General features: G+C 44.7%; 2 protein-coding genes across 3 annotated transcripts in view; one reads left to right on the top strand and one right to left on the bottom strand.

Moving 5' to 3' along the window:
* LOC309346364 (neuropeptide FF receptor 1-like) overlaps nt 1-6,233 on the bottom strand; it is a 100,519-nt gene extending 94,286 nt beyond the window's left edge. The window contains exon 1 of one of the 2 annotated variants that reach the window (XM_081870042.1): nt 6,105-6,233. The gene's annotated coding sequence lies outside the window, so the exon portion shown is untranslated. Of the gene's footprint in view, nt 1-5,318; nt 5,488-6,104 lie in introns of those variants that run through there. The other variant, XM_081870043.1, reaches the window with a different exon arrangement.
* FER1L5 (fer-1 like family member 5) overlaps nt 1-23,135 on the top strand; it is a 374,601-nt gene that overhangs the window by 61,971 nt on the left and 289,495 nt on the right. The window lies entirely within an intron of this gene.

The raw sequence follows: 23,135 nt of genomic DNA, 5'->3' as shown, positions 1-23,135 counted from the left end.
TTTGACGTCCGTTTCCCATTTATTATGTCATCTGGTCATTGCTGCTGGAAGAAAGACCAGGCCTTTCAGTTCAACTCTATAACCTCCTAGCATTCGTTTTACCTCCACTGGAATCCTCCACTTGCAGGACACATTGGAGACATCTTCCAGAGTTGAGGGCTCCATTTTAAGATGAGCATATGCAGAAGAATCCTTTATGGTAACAGGGCGCAAAGGGGCTTGCCGCAACCTGTCGCCACCTCTGAAAAGTATTGAATAGTTACCTTCCTTCAAGTGCAACGCTAGTTTCCGGCTGCAAAGTTACTGGCAAAGGAAGCTGCCTGCTAGATCGGCTTTTAAATCGGGTATTTCAAACCTCTTACCTTCAGTACTGGAGGATCCAGGGTTTTTTGCAGAGTCAACGCTTTGTGTTGCCCGAGCTATGCAGCAAAAAAAGATGAAATCCCCAAACCTTGGGTATTAGCGCCAGAGAGCCACGTTACGCATAAGGGGTAATTTTGCCTGGCCTGTTCCATAGTTACCTTTGGAGCTCCATTTCCCATCTCTTTTCGTAATCTTGCAGGTTCTGCTGGAAAGGCTGAGTGGAGTTGATCTTCTAGTCTGCTTCCTCATTTGATCCTCACAACAACCCTGTGAGGTAGGTTAGGCTGAGAGATAGCGAGCTGCTTCATGGCAGAGGGAGGATTTGAACTCTAGTCTCCCAGGTCCTAATCCACCCCTCTAGCCACTCTCAGCAACTTCCCTCTGAGAAAGCACTTTCCCACAGGATCCAGGACTTGCCGTGTCCCTGAGCAGTCCCTCTCCAGTCGCCATCAGCAGCTTCATCTTCAAAATGCTTTCTTTGCCTTTTCAGCAAGTTTTCAACTTGCCCATCTCTCTCTCCGTCCAGGGCATCCTGAGCCAACATGAAATTAGAAGGCGTGGTTTTGTCCTCTCCTTGTCTTCTTTCTTTTTTCTCCACATGCACATTTCTAGCTTCAGCAACAAAAAACCCCAACTTTCTTGTCAGGAAACAACTTCTCTTTTTTTATAATATTTTTATTAAGTTTCTTTTCTTATAGTCAAAGATATACAGAATAAAGAAAAAAGAAAGAAAACAGAAAAAAAGGAGAAAGTATAAAGAGTCCAACTTTCCTTAATATTTTTTAACAAACCAACTGGACTTCCCCACATCCTCCAAACCCTGCATTCTTTGTAATACAAACATCAGCAATTTGTTACCTTGTTTCATAACTTACTGTATCTTTCGATTTATCATGTTTCTAGATTCACAATGTTATGTCCCAATTCTTATGTATTTAAATTAAACATAATAAAGTTATTTCATAATTCCACCTCTTATTTCTTGTACCTTAGTTTTTATTTCACCTAATCAAGTTGCTGAAGCTAGAGTTTCCTAAATCGTGCATTTTCTTAACATTCATACAGCTTATAATGTTTTTGCAAATAGTCCTTAAATTTTTTCCAGTCCTCTTCCATTGTTTCTTCTCCCAAGTCTCGGATTCTGCCAGTCATTTCAGCCAGTTCCATATAGTCCATCAACTGCGTCTGCCATTCCTCCAGCATGGGTAAATCTTGTGTCTTCCAATACTTTGCGATAAGAATTCTTGCTGCTGTGGTAGCGTACATAAAGAGATTTCTATCCTTCTTTAACACTTTCTGGTCCACAATGCCCAGAAGAAAGGCCTCCGGTTTCTTGGGAAAGGTATACCTAAATACCTTTTTTAACTCATTGTAAATCACCTCCCAGAAGGCCTTCACTTTTGGACAAGTCCACCAGAGGTGAAAGAATGTCCCTTCCGCCTCCTTACATTTCAAGCATTTATTGTCAGACAGGTGATATATCTTAGCAAGCTTGACTGGGGTCATGTACCACCGGTATACCATTTTCATAATGTTTTCCTTCAAGGCATTGCATGCCGTGAATTTCGTTCCGGTGTTCCATAACCTTTCCCAGTCCTCAAACATGATGTTATGCCCAATATCCTGTGCCCATTTTATCATGGCAGATTTAACTGTCTCATCCTGTGTGTTCCATTTAAGCAGCAAGTTATACATTCTCGAAAGTATCTTAGTTTTTGGTTCTAGCAATTCCGTCTCTAGTTTCGATTTTTCCACCTGGAACCCAACCTTTTTGTCCATTTTAAAAACCTCTTGAATTTGAGCATAATGTAGCCAATCTCGCACCTTATTTTTTAGTTTTTCCAAGCTCTGCAACCTCCAATTGTCTCCAGTTTTTTCAATTATTTCTCAATATTTCGGCCAGTAGGCCTCCATATTAAGTCTTTTTCGGGCCTTAGCCTCCACCGGTGATAGCCACCTCAGGGTCTTACCCTCTAATAAGTCTTTGTATTTTGTCCAGACCATAAATATTGCTCTAGGAAACAACTTCTCTAGTTGCCTCGGGAAAGAAATGCCTTCTATTTTCCCTACTCATTTTCCATCTGCTTGAAGCAGACCTCATATCCATGTGCTCCTTCTTTTCATCCAAAGACTAGTTTGAAAGGTAACTCAAACTTGAGCTCACTTCATATTCCTTCATTTATCTTCCTTTTCTCTTGGCTTTTCCCGTAAAGTATTTTTCGTTTTCTGGATTCTCTTTAACATCTCCATCTTGGTATTTTTCTGAGTTTGTCCCTTTGAAGGGTGACTTTGTGCGCCCGGCAGTTCCTTCTCTTGGGGTGTGAAAAGCAATCCACAGTTCCTAGTTTCTCCCCAGCCCCACCACACCAATTCCATGGAAAGAGTTTTTTGATTCTTGGTTTGCTTGTTTGTTTGTAAAATAAGTCAACCGTGACTTCTGTGACTCTGCAGGAAGAGGTGGCTTCATCTGAGTGTTGGTGACTTCATGTGTCTGGCAGCTCCTTCTGTTGCGTTGCGATCTAGAGTCACTAGCTTATCCCCAGCCGCCTTCCACCAATCCTCCAGAAAATAGTGTCTTGTTTTTTGGAAGAGCATTCATTTCATTTGAGCCTTGCAGGATCTTTGGAGAGAACTGGGAAGAGAAAACCAGAAGAGAAAATGGGAAAAACGGGAGAGCAATCCAAAAAACATTGCCTGAATAAAAAGAAACCAACGGGGTGGTGGAACGTGAATTTACCTCAAGCAGCACTGTCCTGATGCTGGTGACTCTCACTGCAGGCTTTTTCTTCATGTATCAAGAGCTCTTCCTCACATTGCATCTTCTTTCTCGTCAACTGAACAGATCTGCTTCAGGTACAGTGAGCTCTGCGAAGCTGGAAGAAAAGAGGAGCTGCAACAAAAGAAGAAGTGTTCTCCTACCTGCAGGTGAGCTTCATTGTGTTGACACCGAATAGGGCCTCTTCTGACGACTCGGTCACCGCCACCTGAAAGAGTCTTAGCAAAAAAAGTTGCAGAAGGAACACAATACAAATTTTCTTCCCAGCCAAGAAAGGGATATTCACCTAGATGTCCTTCAGGCAGAATGTCTCCATCTATATTGCTGCTATCATTGTGATGTAGCGTTTTGGCTTGACTTGGGAGGCATCGGAGCCTGTCACCGCCTCTTCAAATTCAAGAGGACTTTCTAGTTACCATGTGTGTCCCTCCCGAAGCTGCGCGCTCGGTGGAAGAGGACGACCATCCCAGATCGAAGGAGTGTACCCTTCTTCAGTCAAGGGTATACGAGAGCTGCGCTCCCCTGCTCGAAGCTGCAAACCCCTGGAGGTCCATTTGTAGGAGAACGTAGGGTAGTCCAGCTTCCAAGACTCCAGACACATCCAAGTAAGGCACTATGTCTCAAATGGTGTTCTTGGAAGATGCTTAGCCAAAGGTTTGCAGGTTCTAGCAAGGGAGCGCAACTATCACATGCCCTTGACCAAAGAAGGGGACCCTCCTTCGATCTGGGATGGTCGTCCTCTTCCACCGAGCGCGCCGCTTGGGGAGGGACGCACATGGAGCGCTAAGGGATACAGCAGAATCCACCCCTTAACGCATTTGTCAATGGAATCCTAAGCCCTGATTTTAGAGTGATTACACCCACATCCACATCACATATCGGTGATAGTTTGGCCTGCCCTGTTGCATCGTTACCTTTTGACGTCCGTTTCCCATTTATTATGTCATCTGGTCATTGCTGCTGGAAGAAAGACCAGGCCTTTCAGTTCAACTCTATAACCTCCTAGCATTCGTTCTACCTCCACTGGAATCCTCCACTTGCAGGACACATTGGAGACATCTTCCAGAGTTGAGGGCTCCATTTTAAGATGAGCATATGCAGAAGAATCCTTTATGGTAACAGGGCGCAAAGGGGCTTGCCGCAACCTGTCGCCACCTCTGAAAAGTATTGAATAGTTACCTTCCTTCAAGTGCAACGCTAGTTTCCGGCTGCAAAGTTACTGGCAAAGGAAGCTGACTGCTAGATTGGCTTTTAAATCGGGTATTTCAAACCTCTTACCTTCAGTACTGGAGGATCCAGGTTTTTTTGCAGAGTCAACGCTTTGTGTTGCCCGAGCTATGCAGCAAAAAAAGATGAAATCTCCAAACCTTTGGTATTAGCGCCAGAGAGCCACGTTACGCATAAGGGGTAATTTTGCCTGGCCTGTTCCATAGTTACCTTTGGAGCTCCATTTCCCATCTCTTTTCGTAATCTTGCACGTTCTGCTGGAAAGGCTGAGTGGAGTTGATCTTCTAGTCTGCTTCCTCATTTGATCCTCACAACAACCCTGTGAGGTAGGTTAGGCTGAGAGATAGCGAGCTGCTTCATGGCAGAGGGAGGATTTGAACTCTAGTCTCCCAGGTCCTAATCCACCCCTCTAGCCACTCTCAGCAACTTCCCTCTGAGAAAGCACTTTCCCACAGGATCCAGGACTTGCCGTGTCCCTGAGCAGTCCCTCTCCAGTCGCCATCAGCAGCTTCATCTTCAAAATGCTTTCTTTGCCTTTTCAGCAAGTTTTCAACTTGCCCATCTCTCTCCATCCATGGCAATCTTATCCTGGTATTTTTCTGAGTTTTCAGTTTAAATTTTCTTGGCTAAACTGTTTTTTGCGTGACTTTCTCAAGGACCATCATCTGTGTACAATTTACTGTCCCTGTGTTATTAGGATTAAGTCTTCTTTGATTTTCTATTTTCCTTCAGTTTCCTTTTAATGTAAAATTTAATTCCTCTCGTAACGCTTTTAAGAGATGAATACCTGAATAAGATATATGTCCACAGTATTTGAAATCAACCACAGCAGAGATCACAGGTAAAAATTACATGTGTCCCTTTTTAAAGTTGTAAGTGATGAATTTCAGCAGAATGAAATCCCTTCATTTACTCTAAAAAAATTCCCAATTGTTTTGTTAAGCAATCTTACCTAAGCTGGTTTCAGTTGCTTTTTCAAACCTGTTTCATCTTCCCCAGCCACCTCTCCTAATCACTCTGCCCTTTAGCTCCTTCAGCTCTGACCAGTGAGCAGGCTAACACTAGTATTACAGCCAGGGAGAGGCTCACTCACTGGAATGTGGCTCGCTCCTTCCGCCACCAGTAGGTCATAAGAACACATAAAAAAGTCCCGTGCGGCATTAATACAGTGGGTGCAGGTGTCTTTATTTTCGTCATGGGGTCACTTCAGGGCTTTGATGAGAATCAAAATTTATATACTTTCCAAATTAATACATTCTGGTAATACAAGGGAACTGAATTAGTAATCCACCCAAATCTCATGGATTACAAACTACAGGAACATGACCTGCACAGGAAAATAAGGGAAAGACTATGTGAAAAATAAGGGAAAGACTATGTGAAGAGGGACATGGGTGGCGCTGTGGGTTAAACCATAGAGCCTAGGATTTGCCGATCAGAAGGTCGGCGGTTTGAATCCCCGCAACGGGGTGAGCTCCCGTTGCTCCGTCCCTGCTCCTGCCAACCTAGCAGTTCAAAAGCACGTCAAAGTGCAAGTAGATAAATAGGTACCGCTCCGGCGGGAAGGTAAACGGCATTTCCGTGTGCTGCTCTGGTTCGCCAGGAGCGGCTAAGTCATGCTGGCCACATGATCCGGAAGCTGTACTCCGGCTTCCTCGGCCAATAAAGTGAGATGAGTGCCACAACCCCAGAGTCAGTCATGACTGGACCTAATGGTCAGGGGTCCCTTTACCTTTACCTTATGTGAGGAGGGGCTGGCTTGGATCTCAGTGGCCCCCATTGAATTCTGTGGAGCAAAGTAAATGGGCTGCAATCTGGGGCACAGTTGGAAAGGACAGCAGTTGCTTCTCACTCCTGCAACATTCTATGATAGAATGAATGAAGACTGGGTGCTTATTTTTAAAAAAGTTGACCAAAAGGAAGAAAGCGGGGGGCGGGGGGCGGGGGGATTTTACATCATTGCTCCTGTTTGTAGCATACTGGCCGTTTTTCCCTTGAAAATTGCTTTGTTGAAATATAATACCTGATTGGTGGATGGGAAGGGCTTGGAGTGACTGAAATAGATGTACAGCTCCACTAATTACAGAATACATTTCATTTCACTTTGAGGATTAAAAACCTCAGTGTTTGATGCTTAAGAATGCCTTTTTTGGTTTAAAGTGCTCTTTTCCCTGTTCTATCTCTGTCTTAATTTTAACCGCCATGACATGATTGCATAATTATTGTAGCTTGAAAACTGGGTGAATCTTAGCACAATGTGTAAAGTCACTTTCCAGATAATCATCACTGAAGTTGGACTGTTCTTTTACAGGAAAGCAGTTATAGGTGAAAGACCATGTGAAACTGCTTTGGATATGGTTTTTTCCTGCTGTACCCCCAGTTGTGTAATGCATGGTGTCATTAATCCATTTGCCATTGCCAATAGATTTAAAACTCTCCTCATCAAAAGCATTCATTTAAAGGAATCTGCCTTGTTGGGTGCACTTGTTTCTTGCATTGTGCAAGGAAAACATTGCCCTTGAGAGAGAGCAGAACAACCAGCCCCAGCTTCCTGCCTTCGTACATATAATCTGCCTGTAAACTTCCTCTTCCTTAGTGTCACTGTTGCCCACAAAGAACTCAGCAGGAAGGAGAAGGGAGACAAAGCTAGAATTAGTTGGCTCTGCCTGTCACTGGCTTTGGTGCCACCTACTGTTGGCCTCCTGCCTTACCCCCTCCCTGTCCTTGCTCCCTTTTGTGGCCATAGGACTCAGACTCTTGGCTCAGTTATTCCCCAAGGCTTTATTACACAAGTCACTACATGGCCTAAACATACAGGTTACACAGTTCAGTGCTTCAAAGCAGAGATGTAACATACACGACTAGGCACAATGAAAGTTGTCTCAGCACCCTTTGCCCTCTTTTTGAAGATTAATCCTTCATTTTGTTTTCATTTATTTTTGCAACCAGTGGTGAGTTCAACTTTCGCCTTCGTAGTTCTGTGTGAAATATTTTTCCCTGTTGTAATCCACACTCCAGCAATTCCATTTTCAGTTTCTGGTCTCAGGAGCCGTAATATGCCACATCCCAAACAAAGAGACTCCATTAGCCATTAGACATCCAGAATTCCCCTCTGTAATCTTGCTCCATCTCCCAGGATGCTGGTACCTCTGCAAAAACACAATAACTCCAGTCCAGAATTCTTTCCATCCTTCCGCTGAGTGTAGCTGCCAAAATCTTCACCCTTTATGGTAACAGGGCGCAAAGGGGCTTGCCGCAACCTGTCGCCACCTCTGAAAAGTATTGAATAGTTACCTTCCTTCAAGTGCAACGCTAGTTTCCGGCTGCAAAGTTACTGGCAAAGGAAGCTGACTGCTAGATCGGCTTTTAAATCGGGTATTTCAAACCTCTTACCTTCAGTACTGGAGGATCCAGGGTTTTTTGCAGAGTCAACGCTTTGTGTTGCCCAAGCTATGCAGCAAAAAAAGATGAAATCTCCAAACCTTGGGTATTAGCGCCAGAGAGCCACGTTACGCATAAGGGGTAATTTTGCCTGGCCTGTTCCATAGTTACCTTTGGAGCTCCATTTCCCATCTCTTTTCTTAATCTTGCACGTTCTGCTGGAAAGGCTGAGTGGAGTTGATCTTCTAGTCTGCTTCCTCATTTGATCCTCACAACAACCCTGTGAGGTAGGTTAGGCTGAGAGATAGCGAGCTGCTTCATGGCAGAGGGAGGATTTGAACTCTAGTCTCCCAGGTCCTAATCCACCCCTCTAGCCACTCTCAGCAACTTCCCTCTGAGAAAGCACTTTCCCACAGGATCCAGGACTTGCCGTGTCCCTGAGCAGTCCCTCTCCAGTCGCCATCAGCAGCTTCATCTTCAAAATGCTTTCTTTGCCTTTTCAGCAAGTTTTCAACTTGCCCATCTCTCTCTCCGTCCAGGGCATCCTGAGCCAACATGAAATTAGAAGGCGTGGTTTTGTCCTCTCCTTGTCTTCTTTCTTTTTTCTCCACATGCACATTTCTAGCTTCAGCAACAAAAAACCCCAACTTTCTTGTCAGGAAACAACTTCTCTTTTTTTTATAATATTTTTATTAAGTTTCTTTTCTTATAGTCAAAGATATACAGAATAAAGAAAAAAGAAAGAAAACAGAAAAAAAGGAGAAAGTATAAAGAGTCCAACTTTCCTTAATATTTTTTAACAAACCAACTGGACTTCCCCACATCCTCCAAACCCTGCATTCTTTGTAATACAAACATCAGCAATTTGTTACCTTGTTTCATAACTTACTGTATCTTTCGATTTATCATGTTTCTAGATTCACAATGTTATGTCCCAATTCTTATGTATTTAAATTAAACATAATAAAGTTATTTCATAATTCCACCTCTTATTTCTTGTACCTTAGTTTTTATTTCACCTAATCAAGTTGCTGAAGCTAGAGTTTCCTAAATCGTGCATTTTCTTAACATTCATACAGCTTATAATGTTTTTGCAAATAGTCCTTAAATTTTTTCCAGTCCTCTTCCATTGTTTCTTCTCCCAAGTCTCGGATTCTGCCAGTCATTTCAGCCAGTTCCATATAGTCCATCAACTGCGTCTGCCATTCCTCCAGCGTGGGTAAATCTTGTGTCTTCCAATACTTTGCGATAAGAATTCTTGCTGCTGTGGTAGCGTACATAAAGAGATTTCTATCCTTCTTTAACACTTTCTGGTCCACAATGCCCAGAAGAAAGGCCTCTGGTTTCTTGGGAAAGGTATACCTAAATACCTTTTTTAACTCATTGTAAATCACCTCCCAGAAGGCCTTCACTTTTGGACAAGTCCACCAGAGGTGAAAGAATGTCCCTTCCGCCTCCTTACATTTCCAGCATTTATTGTCAGACAGGTGATATATCTTAGCAAGCTTGACTGGGGTCATGTACCACCGGTATACGATTTTCATAATGTTTTCCTTCAAGGCATTGCATGCCGTGAATTTCGTTCCGGTGTTCCATAACCTTTCCCAGTCCTCAAACATGATGTTATGCCCAATATCCTGTGCCCATTTTATCATGGCAGATTTAACTGTCTCATCCTGTGTGTTCCATTTAAGCAGCAAGTTATACATTCTCGAAAGTATCTTAGTTTTTGGTTCTAGCAATTCCGTCTCTAGTTTCGATTTTTCCACCTGGAACCCAACCTTTTTGTCCATTTTAAAAACCTCTTGAATTTGAGCATAATGTAGCCAATCTCGCACCTTATTTTTTAGTTTTTCCAAGCTCTGCAACCTCCAATTGTCTCCAGTTTTTTCAATTATTTCTCAATATTTCGGCCAGTAGGCCTCCATATTAAGTCTTTTTCGGGCCTTAGCCTCCACCGGTGATAGCCACCTCGGGGTCTTACCCTCTAATAAGTCTTTGTATTTTGTCCAGACCATAAATATTGCTCTAGGAAACAACTTCTCTAGTTGCCTCGGGAAAGAAATGCCTTCTATTTTCCCTACTCATTTTCCATCTGCTTGAAGCAGACCTCATATCCATGTGCTCCTTCTTTTCATCCAAAGACTAGTTTGAAAGGTAACTCAAACTTGAGCTCACTTCATATTCCTTCATTTATCTTCCTTTTCTCTTGGCTTTTCCCGTTAAGTATTTTTCGTTTTCTGGATTCTCTTTAACATCTCCATCTTGGTATTTTTCTGAGTTTGTCCCTTTGAAGGGTGACTTTGTGCGCCCGGCAGTTCCTTCTCTTGGGGTGTGAAAAGCAATCCACAGTTCCTAGTTTCTCCCCAGCCCCACCACACCAATTCCATGGAAAGAGTTTTTTGATTCTTGGTTTGCTTGTTTGTTTGTAAAATACGTCAGCCGTGACTTCTGTGACTCTGCAGGAAGAGGTGGCTTCATCTGAGTGTTGGTGACTTCATGTGTCTGGCAGCTCCTTCTGTTGCGTTGCGATCTAGAGTCACTAGCTTATCCCCAGCCGCCTTCCACCAATCCTCCAGAAAATAGTGTCTTGTTTTTTGGAAGAGCATTCATTTCATTTGAGCCTTGCAGGATCTTTGGAGAGAACTGGGAAGAGAAAACCAGAAGAGAAAATGGGAAAAACGGGAGAGCAATCCAAAAAACATTGCCTGAATAAAAAGAAAGCAACGGGGTGGTGGAACGTGAATTTACCTCAAGCAGCACTGTCCTGATGCTGGTGACTCTCACTGCAGGCTTTTTCTTCATGTATCAAGAGCTCTTCCTCACATTGCATCTTCTTTCTCGTCAACTGAACAGATCTGCTTCAGGTACAGTGAGCTCTGCGAAGCTGGAAGAAAAGAGGAGCTGCAACAAAAGAAGAAGTGTTCTCCTACCTGCAGGTGAGCTTCATTGTGTTGACACCGAATAGGGCCTCTTCTGACGACTCGGTCACCGCCACCTGAAAGAGTCTTAGCACAAAAAGTTGCAGAAGGAACACAATACAAATTTTCTTCTCAGCCAAGAAAGGGATATTCACCTAGATGTCCTTCAGGCAGAATGTCTCCATCTATATTGCTGCTATCATTGTGATGTAGCGTTTTGGCTTGACTTGGGAGGCATCGGAGCCTGTCACCGCCTCTTCAAATTCAAGAGGACTTTCTAGTTACCATGTGTGTCCCTCCCGAAGCTGCGCGCTCGGTGGAAGAGGACGACCATCCCAGATCGAAGGAGTGTACCCTTCTTCAGTCAAGGGTATACGAGAGCTGCGCTCCCCTGCTCGAAGCTGCAAACCCCTGAAGGTCCATTTGTAGGAGAACGTAGGGTAGTCCAGCTTCCAAGACTCCAGACACATCCAAGTAAGGCACTATGTCTCAAATGGTGTTCTTGGAAGATGCTTAGCCAAAGGTTTGCAGTTTCTAGCAAGGGAGCGCAACTATCACATGCCCTTGACCAAAGAAGGGGACCCTCCTTCGATCTGGGATGGTCGTCCTCTTCCACCGAGCGCGCCGCTTGGGGAGGGACACACATGGAGCGCTAAGGGATACAGCAGAATCCACCCCTTAACGCATTTGTCAATGGAATCCTAAGCCCTGATTTTAGAGTGATTACACCCACATCCACATCACATATCGGTGATAGTTTGGCCTGCCCTGTTGCATCGTTACCTTTTGACGTCCGTTTCCCATTTATTATGTCATCTGGTCATTGCTGCTGGAAGAAAGGCCAGGCCTTTCAGTTCAACTCTATAACCTCCTAGCATTCGTTCTACCTCCACTGGAATCCTCCACTTGCAGGACACATTGGAGACATCTTCCAGAGTTGAGGGCTCCATTTTAAGATGAGCATATGCAGAAGAATCCTTTATGGTAACAGGGCGCAAAGGGGCTTGCCGCAACCTGTCGCCACCTCTGAAACGTATTGAATAGTTACCTTCCTTCAAGTGCAACGCTAGTTTCCGGCTGCAAAGTTACTGGCAAAGGAAGCTGCCTGCTAGATCGGCTTTTAAATCAGTTATTTCAAACCTCTTACCTTCAGTCCTGGAGGATCCATGGTTTTTTGCAGAGTCAACGCTTTGTGTTGTCCGAGCTATGTAGCAAAAAAAGATGAAATCCCCAAACCTTGGGTATTAGCGCCAGAGAGCCACGTTACGCATAAGGGGTAATTTTGCCTGGCCTGTTCCATAGTTACCTTTGGAGCTCCATTTCCCATCTCTTTTCGTAATCTTGCAGGTTCTGCTGGAAAGGCTGAGTGGAGTTGATCTTCTAGTCTGCTTCCTCATTTGATCCTCACAACAACCCTGTGAGGTAGGTTAGGCTGAGAGATAGCGAGCTGCTTCATGGCAGAGGGAGGATTTGAACTCTAGTCTCCCAGGTCCTAATCCACCCCTCTAGCCACTCTCAGCAACTTCCCTCTGAGAAAGCACTTTCCCACAGGATCCAGGACTTGCCGTGTCCCTGAGCAGTCCCTCTCCAGTCGCCATCAGCAGCTTCATCTTCAAAATGCTTTCTTTGCCTTTTCAGCAAGTTTTCAACTTGCCCATCTCTCTCTCCGTCCAGGGCATCCTGAGCCAACATGAAATTAGAAGGCGTGGTTTTGTCCTCTCCTTGTCTTCTTTCTTTTTTCTCCGCATGCACATTTCTAGCTTCAGCAACAAAAAACCCCAACTTTCTTGTCAGGAAACAACTTCTCTAGTTGCCTCGTGAAAGAAATGCCTTCTATTTTCCCTACTCATTTTCCATCTGCTTGAAGCAGACCTCATATCCATGTGCTCCTTCTTTTCATCCAAAGACTAGTTTGAAAGGTAACTCAAACTTGAGCTCACTTCATATTCCTTCATTTATCTTCCTTTTCTCTTGGCTTTTCCCGTTAAGTATTTTTCGTTTTCTGGATTCTCTTTAACATCTCCATCTTGGTATTTTTCTGAGTTTGTCCCTTTGAAGGGTGACTTTGTGCGCCCGGCAGTTCCTTCTCTTGGGGTGTGAAAAGCAATCCACAGTTCCTAGTTTCTCCCCAGCCCCACCACACCAATTCCATGGAAAGAGTTTTTTGATTCTTGGTTTGCTTGTTTGTTTGTAAAATACGTCAGCCGTGACTTCTGTGACTCTGCAGGAAGAGGTGGCTTCATCTGAGTGTTGGTGACTTCATGTGTCTGGCAGCTCCTTCTGTTGCGTTGCGATCTAGAGTCACTAGCTTATCCCCAGCCGCTTTCCACCAATCCTCCAGAAAATAGTGTCTTGTTTTTTGGAAGAGCATTCATTTCATTTGAGCCTTGCAGGATCTTTGGAGAGAACTGGGAAGAGAAAACCAGAAGAGAAAATGGGAAAAATGGGAGAGCAATCCAAAAAACATTGCCTGAATAAAAAGAAACCAACGGGGTGGTGGAACGTGAATTTACCTCAAGCAGCACTGTCCTGATGCTGGTGACTCTCACTGCAGGCTTTTTCTTCATGTATCAAGAGCTCTTCCTTACATTGCATCTTCTTTCTCGTCAACTGAACAGATCTGCTTCAGGTACAGTGAGCTCTGCGAAGCTGGAAGAAAAGAGGAGCTGCAACAAAAGAAGAAGTGTTCTCCTACCTGCAGGTGAGCTTCATTGTGTTGACACCGAATAGGGCCTCTTCTACCGACTCGGTCACCGCCACCTGAAAGAGTCTTAGCACAAAAAGTTGCAGAAGGAACACAATACAAATTTTCTTCCCAGCCAAGAAAGGGATATTCACCTAGATGTCCTTCAGGCAGAATGTCTCCATCTATATTGCTGCTATCATTGTGATGTAGCGTTTTGGCTTGACTTGGGAGGTATCGGAGCCTGTCACCGCCTCTTCAAATTCAAGAGGACTTTCTAGTTACCATGTGTGTCCCTCCCGAAGCTGCGCGCTCGGTGGAAGAGGACGACCATCCCAGATCGAAGGAGTGTACCCTTCTTCAGTCAAGGGTATACGAGAGCTGCGCTCCCCTGCTCGAAGCTGCAAACCCCTGGAGGTCCATTTGTAGGAAACGTAGGGTAGTCCAGCTTCCAAGACTCCAGACACATCCAAGTAAGGCACTATGTCTCAAATGGTGTTCTTGGAAGATGCTTAGCCAAAGGTTTGCAGGTTCTAGCAAGGGAGCGCAACTATCACATGCCCTTGACCAAAGAAGGGGACCCTCCTTCGATCTGGGATGGTCGTCCTCTTCCACCGAGCGCACCGCTTGGGGAGGGACGCACATGGAGCGCTAAGGGATACAGCAGAATCCACCCCTTAACGCATTTGTCAATGGAATCCTAAGCCCTGATTTTAGAGTGATTACACCCACATCCACATCACATATCGGTGATAGTTTGGCCTGCCCTGTTGCATCGTTACCTTTTGACGTCCGTTTCCCATTTATTATGTCATCTGGTCATTGCTGCTGGAAGAAAGACCAGGCCTTTCAGTTCAACTCTATAACCTCCTAGCATTCGTTCTACCTCCACTGGAATCCTCCACTTGCAGGACACATTGGAGACATCTTCCAGAGTTGAGGGCTCCATTTTAAGATGAGCATATGCAGAAGAATCCTTTATGGTAACAGGGCGCAAAGGGGCTTGCCGCAACCTGTCGCCACCTCTGAAAAGTATTGAATAGTTACCTTCCTTCAAGTGCAACACTAGTTTCTGGCTGCAAAGTTACTGGCAAAGGAAGCTGACTGCTAGATCGGCTTTTAAATCGGGTACTTCAAACCTCTTACCTTCAGTACTGGAGGATCCAGGGTTTTTTGCAGAGTCAACGCTTTGTGTTGCCCGAGCTATGTAGCAAAAAAAGATGAAATCCCCAAACCTTGGGTATTAGCGCCAGAGAGCCACGTTACGCATAAGGGGTAATTTTGCCTGGCCTGTTCCATAGTTACCTTTGGAGCTCCATTTCCCATCTCTTTTCGTAATCTTGCAGGTTCTGCTGGAAAGGCTGAGTGGAGTTGATCTTCTAGTCTGCTTCCTCATTTGATCCTCACAACAACCCTGTGAGGTAGGTTAGGCTGAGAGATAGCGAGCTGCTTCATGGCAGAGGGAGGATTTGAACTCTAGTCTCCCAGGTCCTAATCCACCCCTCTAGCCACTCTCAGCAACTTCCCTCTGAGAAAGCACTTTCCCACAGGATCCAGGACTTGCCGTGTCCCTGAGCAGTCCCTCTCCAGTCGCCATCAGCAGCTTCATCTTCAAAATGCTTTCTTTGCCTTTTCAGCAAGTTTTCAACTTGCCCATCTCTCTCTCCGTCCAGGGCATCCTGAGCCAACATGAAATTAGAAGGCGTGGTTTTGTCCTCTCCTTGTCTTCTTTCTTTTTTCTCCACATGCACATTTCTAGCTTCAGCAACAAAAAACCCCAACTTTCTTGTCAGGAAACAACTTCTCTTTTTTTATAATATTTTTATTAAGTTTCTTTTCTTATAGTCAAAGATATACAGAATAAAGAAAAAAGAAAGAAAACAGAAAAAAAGGAGAAAGTATAAAGAGTCCAACTTTCCTTAATATTTTTTAACAAACCAACTGGACTTCCCCACATCCTCCAAACCCTGCATTCTTTGTAATACAAACATCAGCAATTTGTTACCTTGTTTCATAACTTACTGTATCTTTCGATTTATCATGTTTCTAGATTCACAATGTTATGTCCCAATTCTTATGTATTTAAATTAAACATAATAAAGTTATTTCATAATTCCACCTCTTATTTCTTGTACCTTAGTTTTTATTTCACCTAATCAAGTTGCTGAAGCTAGAGTTTCCTAAATCGTGCATTTTCTTAACATTCATACAGCTTATAATGTTTTTGCAAATAGTCCTTAAATTTTTTCCAGTCCTCTTCCATTGTTTCTTCTCCCAAGTCTCGGATTCTGCCAGTCATTTCAGCCAGTTCCATATAGTCCATCAACTGCGTCTGCCATTCCTCCAGCATGGGTAAATCTTGTGTCTTCCAATACTTTGCGATAAGAATTCTTGCTGCTGTGGTAGCGTACATAAAGAGATTTCTATCCTTCTTTAACACTTTCTGGTCCACAATGCCCAGAAGAAAGGCCTCCGGTTTCTTGGGAAAGGTATACCTAAATACCTTTTTTAACTCATTGTAAATCACCTCCCAGAAGGCCTTCACTTTTGGACAAGTCCACCAGAGGTGAAAGAATGTCCCTTCCGCCTCCTTACATTTCAAGCATTTATTGTCAGACAGGTGATATATCTTAGCAAGCTTGACTGGGGTCATGTACCACCGGTATACCATTTTCATAATGTTTTCCTTCAAGGCATTGCATGCCGTGAATTTCGTTCCGGTGTTCCATAACCTTTCCCAGTCCTCAAACATGATGTTATGCCCAATATCCTGTGCCCATTTTATCATGGCAGATTTAACTGTCTCATCCTGTGTGTTCCATTTAAGCAGCAAGTTATACATTCTCGAAAGTATCTTAGTTTTTGGTTCTAGCAATTCCGTCTCTAGTTTCGATTTTTCCACCTGGAACCCAACCTTTTTGTCCATTTTAAAAACCTCTTGAATTTGAGCATAATGTAGCCAATCTCGCACCTTATTTTTTAGTTTTTCCAAGCTCTGCAACCTCCAATTGTCTCCAGTTTTTTCAATTATTTCTCAATATTTCGGCCAGTAGGCCTCCATATTAAGTCTTTTTCGGGCCTTAGCCTCCACCGGTGATAGCCACCTCGGGGTCTTACCCTCTAATAAGTCTTTGTATTTTGTCCAGACCATAAATATTGCTCTAGGAAACAACTTCTCTAGTTGCCTCGGGAAAGAAATGCCTTCTATTTTCCCTACTCATTTTCCATCTGCTTGAAGCAGACCTCATATCCATGTGCTCCTTCTTTTCATCCAAAGACTAGTTTGAAAGGTAACTCAAACTTGAGCTCACTTCATATTCCTTCATTTATCTTCCTTTTCTCTTGGCTTTTCCCGTTAAGTATTTTTCGTTTTCTGGATTCTCTTTAACATCTCCATCTTGGTATTTTTCTGAGTTTGTCCCTTTGAAGGGTGACTTTGTGCGCCCGGCAGTTCCTTCTCTTGGGGTGTGAAAAGCAATCCACAGTTCCTAGTTTCTCCCCAGCCCCACCACACCAATTCCATGGAAAGAGTTTTTTGATTCTTGGTTTGCTTGTTTGTTTGTAAAATACGTCAGCCGTGACTTCTGTGACTCTGCAGGAAGAGGTGGCTTCATCTGAGTGTTGGTGACTTCATGTGTCTGGCAGCTCCTTCTGTTGCGTTGCGATCTAGAGTCACTAGCTTATCCCCAGCCGCTTTCCACCAATCCTCCAGAAAATAGTGTCTTGTTTTTTGGAAGAGCATTCATTTCATTTGAGCCTTGCAGGATCTTTGGAGAGAACTGGGAAGAGAAAACCAGAAGAGAAAATGGGAAAAATGGGAGAGCAATCCAAAAAACATTGCCTGAATAAAAAGAAACCAACGGGGTGGTGGAACGTGAATTTACCTCAAGCAGCACTGTCCTGATGCTGGTGACTCTCACTGCAGGCTTTTTCTTCATGTATCAAGAGCTCTTCCTTACATTGCATCTTCTTTCTCGTCAACTGAACAGATCTGCTTCAGGTACAGTGAGCTCTGCGAAGCTGGAAGAAAAGAGGAGCTGCAACAAAAGAAGAAGTGTTCTCCTACCTGCAGGTGAGCTTCATTGTGTTGACACCGAATAGGGCCTCTTCTACCGACTCGGTCACCGCCACCTGAAAGAGTCTTAGCACAAAAAGTTGCAGAAGGAACACAATACAAATTTTCTTCCCAGCCAAGAAAGGGATATTCACCTAGATGTCCTTCAGGCAGAATGTCTCCATCTATATTGCTGCTATCATTGTGATGTAGCGTTTTGGCTTGACTTGGGAGGTATCGGAGCCTGTCACCGCCTCTTCAAATTCAAGAGGACTTTCTAGTTACCATGTGTGTCCCTCCCGAAGCTGCGCGCTCGGTGGAAGAGGACGACCATCCCAGATCGAAGGAGTGTACCCTTCTTCAGTCAAGGGTATACGAGAGCTGCGCTCCCCTGCTCGAAGCTGCAAACCCCTGGAGGTCCATTTGTAGGAAACGTAGGGTAGTCCAGCTTCCAAGACTCCAGACACATCCAAGTAAGGCACTATGTCTCAAATGGTGTTCTTGGAAGATGCTTAGCCAAAGGTTTGCAGGTTCTAGCAAGGGAGCGCAACTATCACATGCCCTTGACCAAAGAAGGGGACCCTCCTTCGATCTGGGATGGTCGTCCTCTTCCACCGAGCGCACCGCTTGGGGAGGGACGCACATGGAGCGCTAAGGGATACAGCAGAATCCACCCCTTAACGCATTTGTCAATGGAATCCTAAGCCCTGATTTTAGAGTGATTACACCCACATCCACATCACATATCGGTGATAGTTTGGCCTGCCCTGTTGCATCGTTACCTTTTGACGTCCGTTTCCCATTTATTATGTCATCTGGTCATTGCTGCTGGAAGAAAGACCAGGCCTTTCAGTTCAACTCTATAACCTCCTAGCATTCGTTCTACCTCCACTGGAATCCTCCACTTGCAGGACACATTGGAGACATCTTCCAGAGTTGAGGGCTCCATTTTAAGATGAGCATATGCAGAAGAATCCTTTATGGTAACAGGGCGCAAAGGGGCTTGCCGCAACCTGTCGCCACCTCTGAAAAGTATTGAATAGTTACCTTCCTTCAAGTGCAACACTAGTTTCTGGCTGCAAAGTTACTGGCAAAGGAAGCTGACTGCTAGATCGGCTTTTAAATCGGGTACTTCAAACCTCTTACCTTCAGTACTGGAGGATCCAGGGTTTTTTGCAGAGTCAACGCTTTGTGTTGCCCGAGCTATGTAGCAAAAAAAGATGAAATCCCCAAACCTTGGGTATTAGCGCCAGAGAGCCACGTTACGCATAAGGGGTAATTTTGCCTGGCCTGTTCCATAGTTACCTTTGGAGCTCCATTTCCCATCTCTTTTCGTAATCTTGCAGGTTCTGCTGGAAAGGCTGAGTGGAGTTGATCTTCTAGTCTGCTTCCTCATTTGATCCTCACAACAACCCTGTGAGGTAGGTTAGGCTGAGAGATAGCGAGCTGCTTCATGGCAGAGGGAGGATTTGAACTCTAGTCTCCCAGGTCCTAATCCACCCCTCTAGCCACTCTCAGCAACTTCCCTCAGAGAAAGCACTTTCCCACAGGATCCAGGACTTGCCGTGTCCCTGAGCAGTCCCTCTCCAGTCGCCATCAGCAGCTTCATCTTCAAAATGCTTTCTTTGCCTTTTCAGCAAGTTTTCAACTTGCCCATCTCTCTCTCCGTCCAGGGCATCCTGAGCCAACATGAAATTAGAAGGCGTGGTTTTGTCCTCTCCTTGTCTTCTTTCTTTTTTCTCCACATGCACATTTCTAGCTTCAGCAACAAAAAACCCCAACTTTCTTGTCAGGAAACAACTTCTCTAGTTGCCTCGTGAAAGAAATGCCTTCTATTTTCCCTACTCATTTTCCATCTGCTTGAAGCAGACCTCATATCCATGTGCTCCTTCTTTTCATCTAAAGACTAGTTTGAAAGGTAACTCAAACTTGAGCTCACTTCATATTCCTTCATTTATCTTCCTTTTCTCTTGGCTTTTCCCGTTAAGTATTTTTCGTTTTCTGGATTCTCTTTAACATCTCCATCTTGGTATTTTTCTGAGTTTGTCCCTTTGAAGGGTGACTTTGTGCGCCCGGCAGTTCCTTCTCTTGGGGTGTGAAAAGCAATCCACAGTTCCTAGTTTCTCCCCAGCCCCACCACACCAATTCCATGGAAAGAGTTTTTTGATTCTTGGTTTGCTTGTTTGTTTGTAAAATACGTCAGCCGTGACTTCTGTGACTCTGCAGGAAGAGGTGGCTTCATCTGAGTGTTGGTGACTTCATGTGTCTGGCAGCTCCTTCTGTTGTGTTGCGATCTAGAGTCACTAGCTTATCCCCAGCCGCCTTCCACCAATCCTCCAGAAAATAGTGTCTTGTTTTTTGGAAGAGCATTCATTTCATTTGAGCCTTGCAGGATCTTTGGAGAGAACTGGGAAGAGAAAACCAGAAGAGAAAATGGGAAAAACGGGAGAGCAATCCAAAAAACATTGCCTGAATAAAAAGAAAGCAACGGGGTGGTGGAACGTGAATTTACCTCAAGCAGCACTGTCCTGATGCTGGTGACTCTCACTGCAGGCTTTTTCTTGATGTATCAAGAGCTCTTCCTCACATTGCATCTTCTTTCTCGTCAACTGAACAGATCTGCTTCAGGTACAGTGAGCTCTGCGAAGCTGGAAGAAAAGAGGAGCTGCAACAAAAGAAGAAGTGTTCTCCTACCTGCAGGTGAGCTTCATTGTGTTGACACCAAATAGGGCCTCTTCTGACGACTCGGTCACCGCCACCTGAAAGAGTCTTAGCACAAAAAGTTGCAGAAGGAACACAATACAAATTTTCTTCCCAGCCAAGAAAGGGATATTCACCTAGATGTCCTTCAGGCAGAATGTCTCCATCTATATTGCTGCTATCATTGTGATGTAGCGTTTTGGCTTGACTTGGGAGGCATCGGAGCCTGTCACCGCCTCTTCAAATTCAAGAAGACTTTCTAGTTACCATGTGTGTCCCTCCCGAAGCTGCGCGCTCGGTGGAAGAGGACGACCATCCCAGATCGAAGGAGTGTACCCTTCTTCAGTCAAGGGTATACGAGAGCTGCGCTCCCCTGCTCGAAGCTGCAAACCCCTGGAGGTCCATTTGTAGGAGAACGTAGGGTAGTCCAGCTTCCAAGACTCCAGACACATCCAAGTAAGGCACTATGTCTCAAATGGTGTTCTTGGAAGATGCTTAGCCAAAGGTTTGCAGGTTCTAGCAAGGGAGCGCAACTATCACATGCCCTTGACCAAAGAAGGGGACCCTCCTTCGATCTGGGATGGTCGTCCTCTTCCACCGAGCGCGCCGCTTGGGGAGGGACGCACATGGAGCGCTAAGGGATACAGCAGAATCCACCCCTTAACGCATTTGTCAATGGAATCCTAAGCCCTGATTTTAGAGTGATTACACCCACATCCACATCGCATATCGGTGATAGTTTGGCCTTCCCTGTTGCATCGTTACCTTTTGACGTCCGTTTCCCATTTATTATGTCATCTGGTCATTGCTGCTGGAAGAAAGACCAGGCCTTTCAGTTCAACTCTATAACCTCCTAGCATTCGTTCTACCTCCACTGGAATCCTCCACTTGCAGGACACATTGGAGACATCTTCCAGAGTTGAGGGCTCCATTTTAAGATGAGCATATGCAGAAGAATCCTTTATGGTAACAGGGCGCAAAGGGGCTTGCCGCAACCTGTCGCCACCTCTGAAACGTATTGAATAGTTACCTTCCTTCAAGTGCAACGCTAGTTTCCGCCTGCAAAGTTACTGGCAAAGGAAGCTGACTGCTAGATCGGCTTTTAAATCGGGTATTTCAAACCTCTTACCTTCAGTACTGGAGGATCCAGGGTTTTTTGCAGAGTCAACGCTTTGTGTTGCCCGAGCTATGTAGCAAAAAAAGATGAAATCCCCAAACCTTGGGTATTAGCGCCAGAGAGCCACGTTACGCATAAGGGGTAATTTTGCCTGGCCTGTTCCATAGTTACCTTTGGAGCTCCATTTCCCATCTCTTTTCGTAATCTTGCAGGTTCTGCTGGAAAGGCTGAGTGGAGTTGATCTTCTAGTCTGCTTCCTCATTTGATCCTCACAACAACCCTGTGAGGTAGGTTAGGCTGAGAGATAGCGAGCTGCTTCATGGCAGAGGGAGGATTTGAACTCTAGTCTCCCAGGTCCTAATCCACCCCTCTAGCCACTCTCAGCAACTTCCCTCAGAGAAAGCACGTTCCCACAGGATCCAGGACTTGCCGTGTCCCTGAGCAGTCCCTCTCCAGTCGCCATCAGCAGCTTCATCTTCAAAATGCTTTCTTTGCCTTTTCAGCAAGTTTTCAACTTGCCCATCTCTCTCTCCGTCCAGGGCATCCTGAGCCAACATGAAATTAGAAGGCGTGGTTTTGTCCTCTCCTTGTCTTCTTTCTTTTTTCTCCACATGCACATTTCTAGCTTCAGCAACAAAAAACCCCAACTTTCTTGTCAGGAAACAACTTCTCTAGTTGCCTCGTGAAAGAAATGCCTTCTATTTCCCCTACTCATTTTCCATCTGCTTGAAGCAGACCTCATATCCATGTGCTCCTTCTTTTCATCCAAAGACTAGTTTGAAAGGTAACTCAAACTTGAGCTCACTTCATATTCCTTCATTTATCTTCCTTTTCTCTTGGCTTTTCCCGTTAAGTATTTTTCGTTTTCTGGATTCTCTTTAACATCTCCATCTTGGTATTTTTCTGAGTTTGTCCCTTTGAAGGGTGACTTTGTGCGCCCGGCAGTTCCTTCTCTTGGGGTGTGAAAAGCAATCCACAGTTCCTAGTTTCTCCCCAGCCCCACCACACCAATTCCATGGAAAGAGTTTTTTGATTCTTGGTTTGCTTGTTTGTTTGTAAAATACGTCAGCCGTGACTTCTGTGACTCTGCAGGAAGAGGTGGCTTCATCTGAGTGTTGGTGACTTCATGTGTCTGGCAGCTCCTTCTGTTGCGTTGCGATCTAGAGTCACTAGCTTATCCCCAGCCGCCTTCCACCAATCCTCCAGAAAATAGTGTCTTGTTTTTTGGAAAAGCATTCATTTCATTTGAGCCTTGCAGGATCTTTGGAGAGAACTGGGAAGAGAAAACCAGAAGAGAAAATGGGAAAAACGGGAGAGCAATCCAAAAAACATTGCCTGAATAAAAAGAAACCAACGGGGTGGTGGAACGTGAATTTACCTCAAGCAGCACTGTCCTGATGCTGGTGACTCTCACTGCAGGCTTTTTCTTCATGTATCAAGAGCTCTTCCTCACATTGCATCTTCTTTCTCGTCAACTGAACAGATCTGCTTCAGGTACAGTGAGCTCTGCGAAGCTGGAAGAAAAGAGGAGCTGCAACAAAAGAAGAAGTGTTCTCCTACCTGCAGGTGAGCTTCATTGTGTTGACACCGAATAGGGCCTCTTCTGACGACTCGGTCACCGCCACCTGAAAGAGTCTTAGCACAAAAAGTTGCAGAAGGAACACAATACAAATTTTCTTCCCAGCCAAGAAAGGGATATTCACCTAGATGTCCTTCAGGCAGAATGTCTCCATCTATATTGCTGCTATCATTGTGATGTAGCGTTTTGGCTTGACTTGGGAGGTATCGGAGCCTGTCACCGCCTCTTCAAATTCAAGAGGACTTTCTAGTTACCATGTGTGTCCCTCCCGAAGCTGTGCGCTCGGTGGAAGAGGACGACCATCCCAGATCGAAGGAGTTTACCCTTCTTCAGT

The sequence above is a fragment of the Podarcis erhardii genome (genome assembly GCF_964252035.2).
Source record: "Podarcis erhardii genome assembly, chromosome: 7".
NCBI lineage: Eukaryota > Metazoa > Chordata > Lepidosauria > Squamata > Lacertidae > Podarcis > Podarcis erhardii.
Note: the sequence above shows the minus strand (reverse complement) of the source record. Positions and strands in the feature narration are given on the sequence as shown.